This window comes from Podarcis raffonei, chromosome Z, assembly GCF_027172205.1.
Source record: "Podarcis raffonei isolate rPodRaf1 chromosome Z, rPodRaf1.pri, whole genome shotgun sequence".
NCBI classification, from domain to species: Eukaryota; Metazoa; Chordata; class Lepidosauria; order Squamata; family Lacertidae; genus Podarcis; species Podarcis raffonei.
This window is the reverse complement of record NC_070621.1, coordinates 29,875,947-29,894,035: the sequence shown is the minus strand read 5'-3', so window position 1 is coordinate 29,894,035 and position 18,089 is coordinate 29,875,947. Positions and strand designations below refer to the sequence as shown.

General features: G+C 41.2%; 1 long non-coding RNA gene across 5 annotated transcripts in view; it reads left to right on the top strand.

The window, feature by feature from the left end:
* LOC128406202 (uncharacterized) overlaps positions 1-18,089 on the top strand; it is a 136,578-nt gene that overhangs the window by 46,073 nt on the left and 72,416 nt on the right. For all 5 annotated transcript variants that reach the window (XR_008328425.1, XR_008328422.1, XR_008328424.1 and 2 more), the window contains exon 3: positions 6,184-6,384. This is a non-coding gene — a long non-coding RNA (uncharacterized LOC128406202). The remainder of the gene's footprint in view (positions 1-6,183; positions 6,385-18,089) is intronic.

The window sequence follows — 18,089 nt, the reverse complement described above, 5'->3', positions numbered from 1 at the left end:
TTCTCCACTATGGTGCATTTTCGGTACACCTTTTTCATCAATAAATGCATTTTTATGCTCTTTACCCTGCTGTAGACATTTTGTACAGATTTTGGAGAACTACATCACAAAATTCATACAAGTGTACATTTCCAAATATACTTTGTTTCAGTTTGCGTATTGTTTCAGGGAAGGCTGTGTTAGGGCTCATCCAAACTTTTGGTTGTCCCATGACTAGAAAGCATGGGTCCAAGTGGTTTTGCACTTGACCTGCTCCTTTCCCAAGGAAAACTCGCTCTATAGCTCCAAATTGGAACAAACGTCGAACCAGAATAAACTTAAATTGCCATTTGCTCCAATTGAGCACTAAAGAGTGGTTTTCCCTGGAGGAGAGTAGTGGGACAAGGAGAAGTGTGGATAAGCCCTTAGGTTTGCATTAAAATGTGATCTAAACCAAATCCCAGACTCTCCATCCCTACCTAGTGAACTATCAGTAGTTCTCAGTTTACCTTACCTGGTCTAAAGCAGCCAAATCACTCTATTATCCCAGTCATCCATGGGTAGGGAGTGGGAATAAATTCAACTCAGTTTAAATTTAAGAGAACTTGCCCTTTGCACATTCTGGAGCAAAATTTGAACTGAGACACAACCATCCTTTGAAACTCACATATCTTTGAATTCTGCAATGCAATTTTCCAGCCAAGGGATACATACAAGAATGCACATGCGTGTAAAGGCATATATTAGTGAAAACAACCTTTAAAATGCATTATATTTTGGGCAACTGCTTTGCAATGCGTATGTTTGGGAAAATAGCCTAGAAACCTGTGCATATTAGGAGAAAGTCAACCTACCCTCCCCAAAAAACTTGGTGTGTAAATGTGGAGAACTGAACTTAAAACTGGGATAAAATTAGAAACAGAGATAAATTGAAATTGACATATTTGCCCACCCCCACCTATGGGATCTCATTATGTTTTACCATTGTTTTGGGATGTTTCTGGATGGAATATACACAGAATGGAAAGTGACTGTTGTTTATTTATAAAACATCTAAAAACTGCTGGGCATTATATGGAAATTAAGACAGAATACAGTCCCTGTTCTCGGGCTTACATTCTAATAGATATGACTTATGAGCCCTTGTTTGATTTTTATAGTTCTCAGGTTGTTGTCTTATTATGGATGTTATGTAATTTTAATAATTGACTTGTTGACTTGTATTTTATCAAGTGTATTTTATTGAGAGCCACTGAGTGATGGAAAAATAGTGTAAAAGCGATCCCCCCCGCGAAAAAAAAATCTCAGAGGAGGGGTGTGCAGAGAGAAGTCCTGTACAGATAAGTGTTGTTTTGAAATCTGTTCTTCAGTTTCTGGAAAGTTTAATTCATCTGCAAAAGAGGCTTCCATTTACCGGTATATGGCTCATTCTCAGGAAACCTAAGGAGATCTTTAGCATTTCAGTCCAGATTTCCCAGCTAAAAAGCTGCTTCTGACAGTATTTTGCTCTTCATTTTGGCCAACCACCTTGCAGATGGGAGGGAATCCAAACATGATGTTCCCATATGAGGCTGCAAACAAACCATATACAACTTCCCCCCAAGAGTCTTGGGAACTGTAGTTTGCTAAGAGTGCTGGGAATTACAGTTTCCATTATTCTTTGGGGGGTGTCATGTCCTTTAAATGTGCTTTAAGTGTATGCTGTGTATGCAGCCACAAACAGAAATACTCTTGCAATGTATACCTAATGCTTTTCCTACTGTGAATGTTTCTCATGTGGAGGTTGTTTTTAAGGCTAGGGAGACCCAGGTTCAAACCCATCCTTAGTCTTGAAGCTCACTCAGCCATGCTGGATCATCTACTAATCAACCTACCTCACTGGGTTGTTGTGAAGATAAAAATGAGGTGAATGGTCAGATATATGGTAAGAAAAATATAAAGAACTTAAAAATGTATAAAAGAGGGCAATAGGGCAGAATTTCAAGGTAAGACATAAACAGTGAATCAAAAACTCACTTCTCCCCTGAGAACCTGAAGGTCAATTTCTCTCATGTAGGTATAAAGAAGGTTTTTATAAACCAGTCCTTCCAGCCTTGGGCCATGACTAAATTTGAAGCTGTTAGCAAATGAATTATCAGTACAGTAGTACCTTGGTTTGTTGTTGTTTAGTCGTTTAGTCGTGTCCAACTCTTCGTGACCCCATGGACCAGAGCACGCCAGGCACTTCTGTCTTCCGCTGCCTCCTGCAGTTTGGTCAAACTCATGCTGGTAGCTTCGAGAACACTGTCCAACCATCTCGTTCTCTGTCGTCCCCTTCTCCTTGTGCCCTCCATCTTTCCCAACATCAGGGTCATTTCCAGGGAGTCTTCTCTTCTCATGAGGTGGCCAAAGTACTGGAGCCTCAGCTTCATGATCTGTCCTTCCAGTGAGCACTCAGGGCTGATTTCCTTAAGAATGGATAGGTTTGATCTTCTTGCAGTCCATGGGACTCTCAAGAGTCTCCTCCAGCACCATAATTCAAAAGCATCAATTCTTCGGCGATCAGCTTTCTTTATGGTCCAGCTTTCACTTCCATACATCACCACTGGGAAAACCATAGCTTTTACTATATGGACCTTTGCTGGCAAGGTGATGTCTCTACTTTTTGAGATGCTGTCTAGATTTGTCATTGCTGTCTAGATTTGTCATTGTACCTTGGTTTACGAACGGCTTAGTTTATGAACAACTTGGATTAAGATCGCTGCAATCCCGGAAGTAGGTGTTTTGGTTTGTGAACTTTGCCTTGGAATAAGAATATGTTTTGCTAACTGTTGAGTGTGTTCCATTTGTAAATTGAGTCCCCCGCTGCTATGGGAAAGCATGCCTTGGTTTAAGAACACTTTGGTTTAAGAACAGACTTCCAGAACGGATTAAGTTCATAAACCAAGGTACCACTGTATCTTGTTATGTAAATTTTTGTTACCTCCCACAAACATGGAAAGTAAGCCCAACCAGAGGTCACTATAGACCTTCTGTCTGGTGATGGGGCTGAAAACCACTAAATCCCAAAATTTGTTTACATGCACACAATCCCACCACACATGGTATTAAGGACCCTTCACATCACAACCCCACCCACAAAAGGGGGAGCACCCTTTCAGCATGTGGTTTAGACTAATTGGGGTTAAAGAGCATTTATGTATTGTTTTAATGATTCTCCCCCTCAACCAGGGCCAAAACAGAAATAAAAGGTTCAGAGGACCAGATTCTGGGAAGGATCAATTTCCAAGGCTAGATCAGCCTCCCATGTTCACTGACGGTTTTCAAAGGGAGAAAACTGTAAATCTAGAAGCAAAGCATAAAGTGCTGAAGCAGGTCCCTTCTGAGAACCAGAAATTCAAATCTCTTTATAGATTTCCAGCCTCCAATTGGCCCCCAGTTTTCAAAATAAAACTTTTGAGAATCTTGAGGACAGGTTTTGGAACCACACCAATGGCCACTGCTTTCAGGCAGGGGTTTGATGAGACCCGAATGGTAGATCTTTAGCTAGCAAAACATACTCTCACTGAGCTACAGTCCTCCTCAGACTTTAATAATCTGGCTATTTTGCTTTATGCTAAAAATACAACATCTCACTCCTGGTCTTTTCTCTGCTTTCCTTTAGGCAGCTTACCTCCAGTCATCGTTTCTGATGACAGGCAGGAAAAGCACACTTCTACAATGACCACTAATACAAGAAGTGGGGAGCTGTATGTCTGAGAGCCAAATGGGGCCCTTTGGCCTCTCTCTTATAGGACTTTCTGCAGGCAACACCCCCTACCCAGCCACATTCCCATCTCCCTAGGTCACTCTGCTCATTGGCCCTACATTGCACCCTCCTTGAGTGTTTTGCTTGGCTGGAATGTGTCCTTGAACTCTAATCATGCCTTTTGCTTGCTTGGATGGAGGATAGAAAAGTAGACTGGCCTATTAGGACAATTGCCCCACAAATCTCAGTCTTGATTCATCCAAGCCCACCTCCCTTTTTGTTTCTGTTTTTACTTACAACCACTCTAGAGAGCAGCTCTATCAGCCTTTTCCTCCTTAGCCTCACTGCTATTTGTGTGAAATTCAGCAGGGGAATAGTTAGAATTAGTTAGCTCTGCATGTTGGGCTCCTTGTTTAGCACCTTCCGCTAAGCTGCTGCTGGGCCTTTGTTTTCCACCCCACCAGTCCCAATGGGCACCAAACACCACTGGGTGTGCAAATGTGAGTAGAAACTAGCCTACTGTATTAAAAGTAAAAGTTAATTCATTGCTCTGCCCACTTTTGCCTCTGGCCCCATCCACCACTGGCCCCTGGAATGTTGTTTGGGAGGGAATGTGGTCCTTGGTCTGAGAAAGGTTCCCTGTATTTGACTTCTATTTTGGATCACTTGATGCTATAACTCAAAATCAAGTCAAATGCTGTTGACTTGATACTACAACTCAGGCATGCGGAATCCTTGACCCTCCAGATGTTGCTGAATTAAAACTCTCATCAGCCCTAGCAAGCATAGCCAATGGTTGGGGATGATGAGATGATGGGAGTCCAGCAACTACTGGAGGGCAAAATGTTATTCACGTCTGCTCTCAGGGGCGTCTTACCCATAGAGGCTAGTGGCGTGGGGCACCAGGGCACCAAGTTCTGGAGGGCACCAGGGAAGAGGCAGAGGCTGGACGTGGCACCTCCCGGCATCAGCTCACCACCCTCGCCCACCTATGCCATGCCACACCAAAGCAGCGTGCCCAGAGCCTCTGTCTGCTGTGGGCACTGCGGCATGCAGAGGCCAACTGAGCAGGGAGGCACCGCGTCCAGCCGCCACCTCTTCCCCGCTGGAGGAGCCGCCCTCCAGCCACTGCCCGCCTCCTCCAGCCCCACCAGCAGCACCGTCATCCCTAACAAAAGGTTGACAACTCTGGGAAACAGGGGTGTGTGTGTGTGTGCCAGAGGGAGCTTTGCACCACGGCACCGGATATGCTTAAGACAGCCCTGTCTGCTCTAATGTGTATTTGGAGGATATGCACACATCTGCTTTCTTAAGCCAATCTTAAGAAAATCAAATCTGTCCTCATTGCTCTCTTCCAGAGCTGGCATGTCTCTTTAACAGCGCAGCTGCACTTCATTCTTTTCCTCCTCCTCCAACACCTTGCCCAAAGCTAACTTGGAGCTCCATTCTGTGTCAGCTGTGAGATATAGATATATTGTTGTCTTAATTACCAGTATTTCTCCTGTTGCTCATAATTCTCCTTGCTCCACCAAAGAGCTCTTCAGAGAGCAGTAAGGTTTCCTCCCCCCACTTTCTTTAGGGGTTTAAAGGTTGTCAGATGTATAAATGATCTTTGCTGGAGATTTTTTTTTTTTACAATTCTTTTTTTAAAATTCATTTTGTGTGTGTGTGTGTGTGTGTGTAGGTTGGGTGTTTAAATGTGGGTGATGTTTTTCACTGGTGCATTAAGGAAGGGAGGAAAAAAAAGACATAGAATGTGGCCTACAGAATACCAGAGAATGTGAACATGGCAAATTGTAATAGGTTTATGTGGTTCACCACCTGCAGTGGATTACATATTTATATTGTAAAATTTTCTAAATGTAATTGTTAAACATTTTTGCTAAAATCTTTGTCAGCACCACCAGCATTTTGTGCACTGATGTTTGCATTTATCAGGAACTGTTCTTTGTCAACAGCTAGTTAAAGACATTTTACTCTCAGATTCTGTGTTAAGAGCCACCTAATTGAATTCAAGGGAGTGCATAACACAATCTGAAGTCAAAGAGGTTAGCACAGAATGGTCGTTTAAAAAACTCATTCTTGTGCCTGACTGTCCAAGTAATTGCCACCATCCCTGAGGGAAAATAATTACTAGTATAAATAAATATTTTCTTCAAAGTCCCAGTTCTCATTTTAAGTTTGCTAAGAGCTAATTCTGGTGCTTTATCCACACGATAGCTCTTGGAAATTATCCTGTAAGCATGTGGGAAAAAATCTGAGTGAAATGGGGAAATTATCCACGAAGCACTGCTACATAAACATGATCCAGAAATGTTGGATCTGGTCATCCCTAGATAAGTGATATGTAGTTCTGCCAAAAGCCTTCAAGTGAGTGGCCCTTCCTAATATCCTTCATCTCGGATAAACAGCTTTCAAAGCTGTACCCATTTCGTTTTACCCTTCATAATGTTGACTAGGTCCTTTCTTGCTCTTAGGATCAAAGGAAGACATCTTACACTGAATCAGATTATTGGCCCATCTAGCACAGTATTGCCTACATTGACTGCCAGCTGCTGTTCATGGCTCCATGGAAATGCTGGGGATTGAAATTGGGACCTTCTGAATGCAAAGAAGACCTCCTATCATTGAGCTCTGGTCCTTCCTGGGTAGGCCACAATCTCAATACTGCTGACACAGTAAGTATCCTTCTGCTTGTCTACTTCTGGTTTGACTTTTTGGGAAATGTAGTCACTTGCAGCTTCCATGACCAGGGTGCTTCTCCCCTATCTTCTTCACCTCTTTTCCCTGGCATGGACCCTGTCCTTGCATGGCCACAGTGTACTGGACACACACTCTGACTCTATACTATAAGAATCAAATAAGTTAGGACAGTGCCAGTTTTCAGATGGAGTTTTGATTCTGTTGAATATTCTCCATGAGGTATCTTCTGGGTGTGAAACAATAGCCTAGGGTTGTGCTTGGGATCTGGATGAATCCTGAATCTTGAACCAAACTGGGGTGCACCTCAGAGGGATTTTGAATTTGTCAGAGATAGAGCAGGATTTAGAACTACTCAGCATGAGTCGAAATGAGGACTTCTGAAGTGTCTTGTGGTGCTTTCGCAATCCAAATCTATATGCTGTAGACAAGTGTCTGTTAAAAAAATTACATTGAGGGAGCAATCCTATAGCAAAATCCACTGGGATGAAAGGGTTAGGATCCAGCATATCTCCAGCTGAATTGGGAGGTCCCTGGCACAACTGAAGTAGGCTGGCTTAACTCCCTCATCCTTGGCTCAGCCAGAGATACACCAGTGTATCTCCTCCATCCTGACTCATTTGGGAGTCAGTTGGCTGAGCTGAGTGCAATGGATCGTAAACTGGTTTAAGCTCTGAAAAATGAGTGCTATAGGGGCATGGTGGGGGAGGCACCAAAGAAGGGAGACCTAGGCTGGATCCTACACTGGTTCAGCTCAGTCATGTGACCTATAAACTAGGTATAAGTTAGGGCAGCAAAAAGGGTGGTGCACCTCAAACCACCCTTTCATATTTCAAAGGCTTCTTTTCCCTCTGCCAGTCTGAAGCCTGCTCAATCAATCAGCAGTAGGGCCACTGCCGAGTAGAGTTTGGATCTGGTGTGTAACTTTACGCTGTCTTAACTTACACTGGCTTGCTTTATGCCAGCTTCTTGTATATAGGGTTAATCTCTAAATGTCTCTAAGATTACCATATAAGGTAAACACAAGGGAGGGATGATGAGGGAAAGGAAACCATGGGGAGAATGGTGGAGGGAAAGCTCCATGTGACAGACAAGCCTGTAATCAGAGGGTATGATTTTATCCAGAAAGTGCAAGTTTTTCTAGTTCCCTGCATCAACTCAACTTTAAAGGAACCATGTTAGTAACCTTTGCCATTTCATTCCATGAAGTAATTCCTCAGATGGGCATGAGCATTAAAATGTTTCAAGTCAAATTGCTCCCATCCCTAGTCTGTCAATTGTACAATAAGTCACTTCAGGACAAAATATACCAGAATTATTTAACATTCTTGGAAGAGGGTGGGAAAAGGTATTTGAAACTTTATTCTTTCTTTGTTTTGGTTTGGGAACTCTCAGCTGCTTGTATCCAATGACTTGAATCTGATTTCAGCAGAATGTCCTTTTCGGAAGGTTGCATGGTGTCAATAGCTTTGCTTTTTCCTTTGTAATGGTAATCTCTTCTAAAATATTCATCCCTGATCATGATTCCTTCTGTGTCATCCCAGAGACAACATCCAGGAAAACTGCTCTGGCACATAAAAACTAAAGACATTTGAGTAGTTCTAAGTATACCTCTTTAATGTGCAACGTGAGACCATTTTGGGCGGAGAAACTTACAAACATCAATTCTGGTCTTGTACACACTCCTCCTTACTCACTCTGCTGTCAAGAAATGAATGAGTCCATATTTTTAAGACAGGCCCAGAAGGTTTTTGCATATTGAGAAAATTCAATGCAATGAGGTATGGGATAGCTTCAAGTTTGTTCCCTTGGAGGTGTTGCTTCTCCCACAATTGTTATTACAATTTGTTAGTCGCTTTATCTTGCCCAGATGTACTCAATGTGACTTTCAAGCAAACAACCAGACAACATCCCCCTCCCTGATGCATTGAAACCAAGGAGAAAAAGAAATACATTAAAATCATCCCACCCACTTCTTAGGTCATAGAGGAAAGCTTTTGCCTGGTGCCTATAGGTGATTGGATGTTGCGTTTTGATTAATGCGTCTGACAGAAATAGCAGAGTGATCCAATTGGCAATGGTGGGGTTGTGCTGGAGATGTGATGCACCCATTCCCCTTTTCCTGGATGAAACACTACGGGACATTTCTGTTTATGCATAGGCTGAAACCCAGTGGTGCGATTAGGTAATTTTAGCTCTGAACTTAATGGTCATCTGCTCTCCCCCTATTTAGGTTTTTAAAGGGTATTACTTGCTTCAAAATGTGGTAAGAAAGGCTTGCTACATTTAGGGGCCCTCATTTTGCTGAGTGGGAGGGGGCTGGCACAGCTGCCCCAAAATTCTGCTCTGATGTCACACACCACTGCTGAAATCAGAAAAGCTGTTAACTCATAACCACACAGACACACTTTTATTTCTAAGGTCTCTCCTCAAAATACTACTGAAAGGCAGAAAAGGGACAGTGATTTCCTAGGGAAGAAAAAGCTGTCACTCTCTCTGGTAAATGGAAACCATTTACTAGGGCTGTCTTTTGGTTGAGATTTTCTTATGTACATTTTTTTTAAAAAGTAATTTCCGAAGGATTTATTTTGTCTTGTAACTAGTCACACACATTAACTGGCACTAAGATAATATCTTTTGACCAGCTTTGCTGGTAAATCACTGGGCTATGTAATTGACTTTTGTGCAAAAATTATGCATTATAATCTCTGGAAGAAATAAAATGGAAACATGTTTAAACACTTCCTTTTCTAAATGCTTTGGAGGGGGCCCCCTCTCCCACTACTAGGGATAGAAGGATTTGTCAGTTTTCTCATTCTCCCATCTTAAATGCAGTTCTCCACATTTCTGGAGCAATTTGATTTTTCAAAAAAATATTCTCATGAAAATTCACCAGTATTTTACTACACATTTTTCCTAATAAACACATTTTTGTATGTGGGTTTGACTAATGTACATTTCTGCAAGCAATCCCCCCTAGTATAACACATTTTTGTAGGTTATATTCACTAATATATTCATTTTTGTGCATACTTTCCCATTGTATATGTATTTTTTGCAAACATTAATTGGTTGGAGAACATCACAAAAAGTGAGTAAGTGCAATTTTTTAAGGATGGCTGTGTTTCAGCTCTTATATTGTTTCAGAAATTGCAGATTTGATACATTCATTTTAATATATGAGCTTAATCAATGTAATCAAATTTCTCTCCCAACCCTATCTGGTAGTTCATTGTAGTTCAAATGAGGGGGAAATAGAAGCCTCAGTTTCATTTTGTAAATGGCATTCATTTTTTTCTTGGTGGAGCTAAAGGCTTTTGAGATGAAGATAGGCAATTGGATTCATACACATTGACATCACAATTTTAGTGTTCTCAAGAGGAACAGCTATGGACTTTTGAGAAACATAAAGTTACATTTCCTGGGGTTGTTTTTGTTTTGTTTTTTTAACAAAGTTTTAGCATCAATATTGCTGTTCTGAAGCAGAGATGGAAAGCAGAATATTTTCACTCCAAGAACAATGATAGCTCATAGAACTTCTCATCAATTTCCCCCTAAGATATCTTCATAAAAAGTAGGAGAAATGCAAACATCCTATAAGAGGAACAATATTTCCTTTAAATGGTCCCCAAAGCACTTCATTTCATTTTATACTTCCTGTAGCCTGGGCCAACCCAAGTGCTTTTGTCAGGTAACAAAGTGGTTTATGTTGATTTAAACCCCACCTTGCCCTCTCCTTGGCTCCAAAAGTCACAAAAATATTTTCTGTTACTTCCTGAGGACACCCAGCCTTATGGGTCTTTGGTGTGCCATTGTAGAACTGAGCTACTGTATGGACAGTAAGCTGATGAGGGTGTTCCTGGTTATCTTAAATATTGTGATGGAACATAGTCATGGGAAGGGGGAGGTACTTTGAACAGCAGATAAGGGAAGCAGGGGGAACACCCTCCATAATGGCACAACAGAGATAAAGGCTCTGTCCCAGTCTGTTCCCTCCTGTTTTCTAGTTTTCCACATGTGAGGAGATTTTTGTAGAGGAACATGACACATACAGCCAGTTACTATCTGAAGTGCCACAGTCCACTCTGTTCAGACTCCTCAGGGTCTGAGTTTCAAGGGATGCGACCTGGGACATTGTAAAGAGGGAACAAAGCCTGGCTCCACTTCTGTGGTGACTCACAAGCATGAAATCGCAAAATGCAATTAAATACATTGCTTCTATTGCTATCCTAATGAACACTCTGCTAGACCTTCAACTAGTTGTCTATTATCAGGTGAGAATCAAGAATGACATGCAGACCAAAATTTAGAATACTTTCCCTCAACCTGCTGCCTTTTAACTCCCATCAGCCTTGGCAATTGGCTATGCCAGTTGAGGCTGATGAGAGTTGTCGTCTAAAACATCTGAAGGGCACCAGGTTGAAGAAGGCTGTTTTAGAGGGGGCTGTGTCTTTTGGATAAGTATCTATAACTGACTCTGATAAGGTTTGCAAAAAAAGAAGCAGCATAGCCTGGGCTTGAACTTTTAAACAGCTATTTGATACAGAAACGCAACATTATTTTATAGTTGGAAGGGGCTAATGGCTTGGCAAATGCCTTTCGAGATATTGCCAACGAAAAGAACAAGATTAATATGAGTGTTTGCATTTATCCAGGATTAGTCAGCTGGTTGTTGTTTTTTAAACACCCTCATTGGAAATCAATTCATCATTCAGAAGTACCTACTGACTCTCAAATGTTACAGTACTAGTGGAGAATGAGAGTTGGTATATATTGTTACTTTATCCAGATGGTGCAGTATCCCACGAAGTTTGGGAAGAGCATTAATTAATTAATATACCACTTGATGAAACCTCAAAGTTTTTATAAATGCACTCACTGTATGAGAAGACCTTGCAACAGGCCTACCCTGAAACCACAAAGCAGCTTTATTCAGGAAGGCATCAACAGCCATGTTTATTTGTGAACAACAAATCAACAATTCAGCCTAGCAGTAAGTGAGGCTAACGTTCAAGTTCCCATTTATGCAGGGAATCACCCCCAGGGAGGGGTTTACAATAGACGCTGCCCCAACAACTGGTGTTTTATTTTTAAGTCTTAAAAAGGTATTATATGTATTTTCAGAAACTGAAAAATAAAGTTAGCAAACAACCACTTTTCAGTTTTTGAAAATACATATAACTAATAATCACCACATACCCACACCTGCAAGAAATATTCCATGCATGTAAAATGTAACTAATACAGTCAAACATTCACAAGTTTGAATAATAATTTAGAACTGATTGCAGCAGTTTGGGAGCTTCCACTCTCCAGCTTTGGGGCTTCCATATACATTTGCATCTCTGCATAGAAACTATAATGTTTGAATATTATGCAAATCGGCATCCTCATTTGTCCCCTCTTTTTGGTGATACCTAAGTAGCCATTCTACTCTGCTCTCAGCAACAACTGCTACATCTTGACATCATGATGCTGAATGTTTCCTTACCTTGCCAGCAGCCAGTTGTCAAGACTTGAGAAAGTTATCATAAGTTATCACCTCAAGCTCAAAGGCCAAATGTGCCCCCCAGCCTTCTCTGTCCCTCAGATAGCAGCAGACTTTGGGCTCCCAAATGTTAGTGGCGCCCTGTGCGATTCTAAAATTTGGCACTTCCTGCCTCTTGCACTCCATTCTACATCACTGTTGCAGCTCCCACTGTGGTGCCAGTGCCTAGTGCGGCTGAACTGGTCGTGCTACCCTAAAATCTCCTCTGTCTCAGGTTATCCCCAGGCCACACCCCATATTCTTTTCTCAGGCCACAACCCTCCCCACAGAAGTGGTTTTAGGGTAGGACAGCTGGTTCAGCCACACTGGCTGCCATGCTGCAGGGGGCACCACAACAATGGTGTAGAACCAAGAGGTGGGGCACTTTTAGCATTGCACAGGGTGCCATTGAAATTTGAGAGCCTGAAGTTTATCACTGTTGCATGGCTCTGCTTTGACACTCGTTGAGTGTTTTTGCTGAGCTGGAATGTGTCCTTGAATTCGGACTGTGTTTCTTGTTTGCCTGAATGGAGGACAGAAGTGTGTGTGTGTGTGGGTGGGTGGGTGGGTGGGTGTGGAAACCAAGTTAGATTATGAAGGCAACATTCAGATTCATAGCATTGCTCACTTTTTCCTCCAGCCTCTCAGAAGTTGCCTAAATGGGAATGAGGCCCTTGGACTGAAACTTGCTCCTCTTCCCTGCAGTGAGTGATACAAAGTGTGGAGGGGTTGAGTTGCCTTGAAGGGCAAGGTTATCAGCAGCTACTCTCTTGCACTGTCAGAGGCAGTATGTCTTGATGATCAGCTGCCCCTCTTTTTCCAGGGATGTCCCTGATTTAGAGAAGCCTTCCTGGTTTCTGATTTGATCCTGCTTTCCATTAGGATGTCCCTATTTTCACTGGAGAAATGTCGGAGGGCGTGGTAGGATGCCCCTGTTTCCATTAGAGAAATGTTAGAGGGTACAGAGTTATCTGACCCCCGAGCCATCTGAATGCAATCCTTTATAGAGAAGGGTTTTTTAAATGTTTAATGTTTTATTATGTTTTTATATATGTTGGAAGCTGCTCAAAGTGCTGAGGCAACCCAGTAAGATGGTTGGGTATAAGTAGTAAAATTATCATTGTGGAATGGGACGTCCCTATTTTCAATGGAGAAACGTTGGAGGGTATGGACCAGTTGTTGGGAATCACAAGCGGGGAGAGGGCTTCTGTGCTCAGTTCCTTCTTGTGGGCTTCTTATAGGCATCTGGTTGGCCACTATGAGACCAGGATGCTGAACTAGAAGGGGCTTTGGCCTAATCCAGCAGGACTCTTCTTATGTTCTTATGTTCAGAGTCGGATGCATATATAATATCTGGTTCCAGCCTCAGAGGCCACAATGCAACACAGAGCTAAGTGTCTATAAGCCAGCTGATTTCAAAGGGCTTAAGTGTTCTTAACGCTGCATTGGATTGTAGCCAGTGTCCATAGATCTGATCAGACATTATGGCACAGAGTAAAAGAAAAAGTCAATACTCACCAAGCGAGGTGTATGCATGGGGGAAGGGAGCTTTTCAAATTCCTTGTCCATCCCTATACCCCAAGTAAGCTTCCCTTCTCTGAAGAATTGGCATGGCTTTTTTACAACAAGGTCCAGTCCCAAATGCTGACAAAACAGCACAGCTAAACACAAATGCACATCTTTGTTTCAAAGTTTGCTGCTGCCAGGTGTGCATGGGAGAAATCAATTAATTTTGAGCATTTCTGATTATATGTTAAAAAGAGTGCATTGGTCTGTGTGTTCAAAATCAATTGTCAAAACGATTGAGGATTAATAACTCTGGAATCCTAACCTTTTATGTTCCTGCAAGGCCATGTAATAGGATGATTCAAGATCTGATGCCATATTTCATTAGTACCAGAGAGGGAAACAGATTAGGCTTTACCAGAGCTGTGTAAATAACTTGTAATACTATGGATACTTCTAATACTGCAAATAATGAATAATGCATTTGATGTATTTTGCCTCATGTTCTCCTATTTCAGTAGTGGTTCACAACACTGTTTTGCTTTGTTTTGTTTTAATTGAATCTGTGCCTCAGTTTTAACATTTCATGATGGGTTACTTTGTGGTGGTGGATCACAAGCCACATCAGGCTGAAAAACTTTAGTGAACAAAATAAGTGAAGTGTTTCTACAGTTGACCCTCTGAATATGGCATAAATGGCAATCACATATGCTCATTTGCCATTGCCTTTAACTCCTATTTTGGATCACCCAGCCTTTTGCTTTAATGATGAACATCACAAATTCCTATTGTGGAGAAAAAGGTGAATCTATACAACTAAATATATTTTGCCCAAAGGTCAACCCATTTTGGAAAACTTACATAACAACAACAACCACCATAATAATAACCACAATTATTTTATTATTTATACCCCACCCATCGGGCAAAACATGTGCTTTACCAGTTGCACTGGCTCCTGGTGGAGTATAGGTTCAGGTTTAAGGTGCTGGTCTTGACCTTTAAAGCCCTTCGGGGCTTAGGGCCCTCGTATCTACAGGACCGCCTCTCCTGGTATGCCCCGCAGAAGACCTTAAGGTCCATGAATAACCATAGTTTAGAGGTCCTGGGCCCTAAGGAAATCAAACTATCCTCCACCAGGGCCAGGGCTTTTTCAGTGATGGCTGTGACCTGGTGGAATGCTCTGTCCCATGAGACTAGGGTCCTTTAGGGTTTAACCTCCTTCCGTTGGGCCTGTAAGAAAGAGCTATTCCATCTGGCCTTTGAGTTGAATTCAGCCTGATCTTTTATTTCCCTTCCCTTCCCTTCCCTTCCCCTCCCCTTTTTATGAAGACCACCTGCTCTGAGACCCCACAGCAAATTCTCCTCTGGCCTCCTCACTGGCCCAAGTAGGACCAATTCAGCCACCTAGCCCTGGGGAATATCTGATTGATTTTTGAATTTTATTGTTATTCATGTTTTTATTTTTATGCTGCTTTTATAATTAAGTGTTTTAAAGTGTTTTACATTTGTTGTTAGCCACCCTGAGCCCAGTTTTTGAACTCGGAAGGGCGGGGTATAAATAAAAATTATTATTATTATTATTATTATTATTATTATTATTATTATTATTATATAGTTGGCTCCAACTCAAGCAAGTATATTCCTACTCTATAAAGGAGAAGGGCTCCATTGCTTGACATTTTTAAAATCCTTTTGTTCATATGTAATCTCCAGTCAAAGTGGCCTAGCTTCTAATATATACAAATATCTACTCAGTATAGAAACTGGCTCCTCCCATGGACTGAGATTAGTTTGTGAGAGTAACCCAGATATTCAGGTAGAGGAACATGACTGGGAAATGTTGTGGTCCAGAGCCCTGTTAAAAACCATATCTGCAAGAATACAAGAAGTTAACTCTAAAAATGCACAACTCTAATGCCAACCCCAGCCCTGGCACTCCACTACTTGGAAGGGGGCAGAAATCCCTCAATTATTGATAAGTCCTTAGTATTCATGCTCCTAGCTGCACCAGATTCACAGTTGCTTCTCATTGGAAATCTAACCTACCACCCCAGCTCTCAGGAGGAGTGGCTTGGAAAGATTTTAGAACACCTAACACAGTAAAGGAGAGCCCTCAGACTTTAGAGGCAAGTCAAAAATAGACTGTTTTCATTTGATGTGGCATGAATTCTTTTCCTTTGTCAACTCAGATGCAAACTCCACTGAACCTCCAATTTCCCAGGTTACTATGTGGAGAGGTTTTGTAGAAGATTACCTTATTTTCTTATTCCTCTCCCTGCACATTCTATTTATGATCACTAGGTAAAACTTACTGTGCTTTATTATTATTCCCCTTACTGTGAAAAGTCTATGTGTAACTTATGCTTCTTCTCTAATAACAAAATTATGATTTCTTTTTTTCCAAAAAAGAATGTTAGTGAGTTTGATTCCAGATTATTCTGTAACTACCTACTCAAGATGTAAACTCCATTGAGTTCAAAGGGACTTACTCCCAATTGAAGACTGCAGCCTGATAAACCCACAAGCCTAAAATGGTGTGTGTGTGTGTGTGTGTGTGTGTGTGTGTGTGTGTGTGGCACTCATCTCCAAGTATTGACCAGTACCCCCTCCTTTTTAGGCATGTGAATATTTCAGATTGCAATCCAATCACACTTCCTAAGGGAACTGAGCTGTTCAGCTGTGTGAAACCCACATCCAAATCATGATACTACTTTTCATTCAGATATATATATATTAAAATATATAAAACACAGTGTGTGTGTGTGTGTGTCTGTAATATGGCTTTCTTCTTTGTTCTGCTTGTTATTTAGGGCTGTGCTGATGGACGTTCTGAAACCAGCCGTGAAGGTTTTGATGGGGCAGCAGTGAAAATTATGTTTCCTTTTGATCCATTATTTTTGCTTCTGTTTATATATATTTTTTTATGGGAAACCCACAACACATTTTCCAGCGAAATGCACACGTACAGTCTCAGGAGCCCAGAGTACCATTTAACTGTCATTTCCTTTGATTAACCTTCACCTGATCCTAATCCCACTCCCTTAGGCAATTTCCCTTCCCTTTGTCCTGCCATTTAAATACCACTCTCTAGCAGGTGGGCCTATCTGTCATTAGAGGCCTGCCTATGTAATCTATATGTGCATTTTTGGATGCCACAATGCCAGCTTAGCTACTGTGAGGCAAACAAGGAGCTGCTGTGGGCTAGTGTTATAATTGCAAAGGGGTGTTTGCAACACATTGAGAGGCGATTCAAACTGGAGGAAGGAATATGGTATAGTCCTCTCCTAGGCTTGTACTGTCTCAGAACCCACATGGATAGCAGTCTTTATATGAGGGCATACTACCAACATTTCCCCACATATGGAAAGCTTGTATGACCAGGGTGGGGGGACAGAATCTGGGGCTGAAGGTTTTTCAAACTTTACATTTCCCTGCATACATTTTGCTGTGGAAGAGACCTATTTGAAAGATGATAAAGCATGCCTTTTTGCTTGCTTGAACGAACCCTACAAAATTTGCTCTCAGCAGTTCCCCTCTGATAAACTTTTGCTTCTAGAAAATAGCCTTTAGTTACAGCCCAGGGGTACACATGATGTTGGATCCAGACAAGCAGCACATTTACTCGGAAATAACCTCCACTATTATCAGTTGGGCTTACTCTCACATAGGTGTGCATCGAATTGCAGTCAAACAGCATTTAAAACTCAGTGCAAATAATATGGAGTGGAGTAATAGTGTAAGATAAACCTTCAAATAATTACAATTACTTGTATCCAATCTAAGCTACATGCACTTAGGTTCCATTGAATTCAATGACTAAGTTCACCATTGATTCAATGGATCAGAAACACAACTAATTACTCTAGATATAAGTATTTATTTTAATTTCTAGATTGCACTGCCGTCATTCTTTCATTTGAAACATATTGCTTATGTTGTGCTTTAAATGCTGTTATTCTGCTTTCATTGTTTTTTAGGTAAAAAAATGTTTTAAGTGTTTTAATTATTGTTATAATAGTTTAATGATTTAATTGTATATTGTTTGAACTCTGTGTGAATCACCCAGAGGACTATGTTGATTGAGATGTCAACAAATGTTCTAAATAAATTTGATTGTCAAGGTTCTTCACCATATAGAGGGAGTTCATATTCTGATCTCTCCCAATTTGAAGTTACGGTAGCTCACATCACTAGTTTCCAAACTCATCCTTGGGAAGGTTCCTCTGAAGAATTTCATTATTCAACACTGATATACAGATCAGTTTTCAAGTCACTGATCTATGCAGAATTATTTCAAATCCAGATCCTGAGAAGTGGATCAACATTTCAGGGCCTTTTGTGCTTCTGTGCATCCAGTAGGAAACAGATGGGGAATTTGTTAATTTATAGGTTGACTTGTAGCTTGGGATGGAAGATAATTTCATTCAGTCTGGATTTCAAAGTCAAACCCATCTAATCCATGGTTCCCAGACTTTTATGTGGATAAAATTATCATTCAGATAGTGCACTTCTCCAAAATTTGTGATGCCATTTTTATTCAAACATGTGTGCATTGTAAGAGAAATGCATACAATTTAGAGATGATGGATGCACAAAAATATATATTTTAGGGGGTAAATATTTTTTAGTGGAAGGTACATGCAAAAT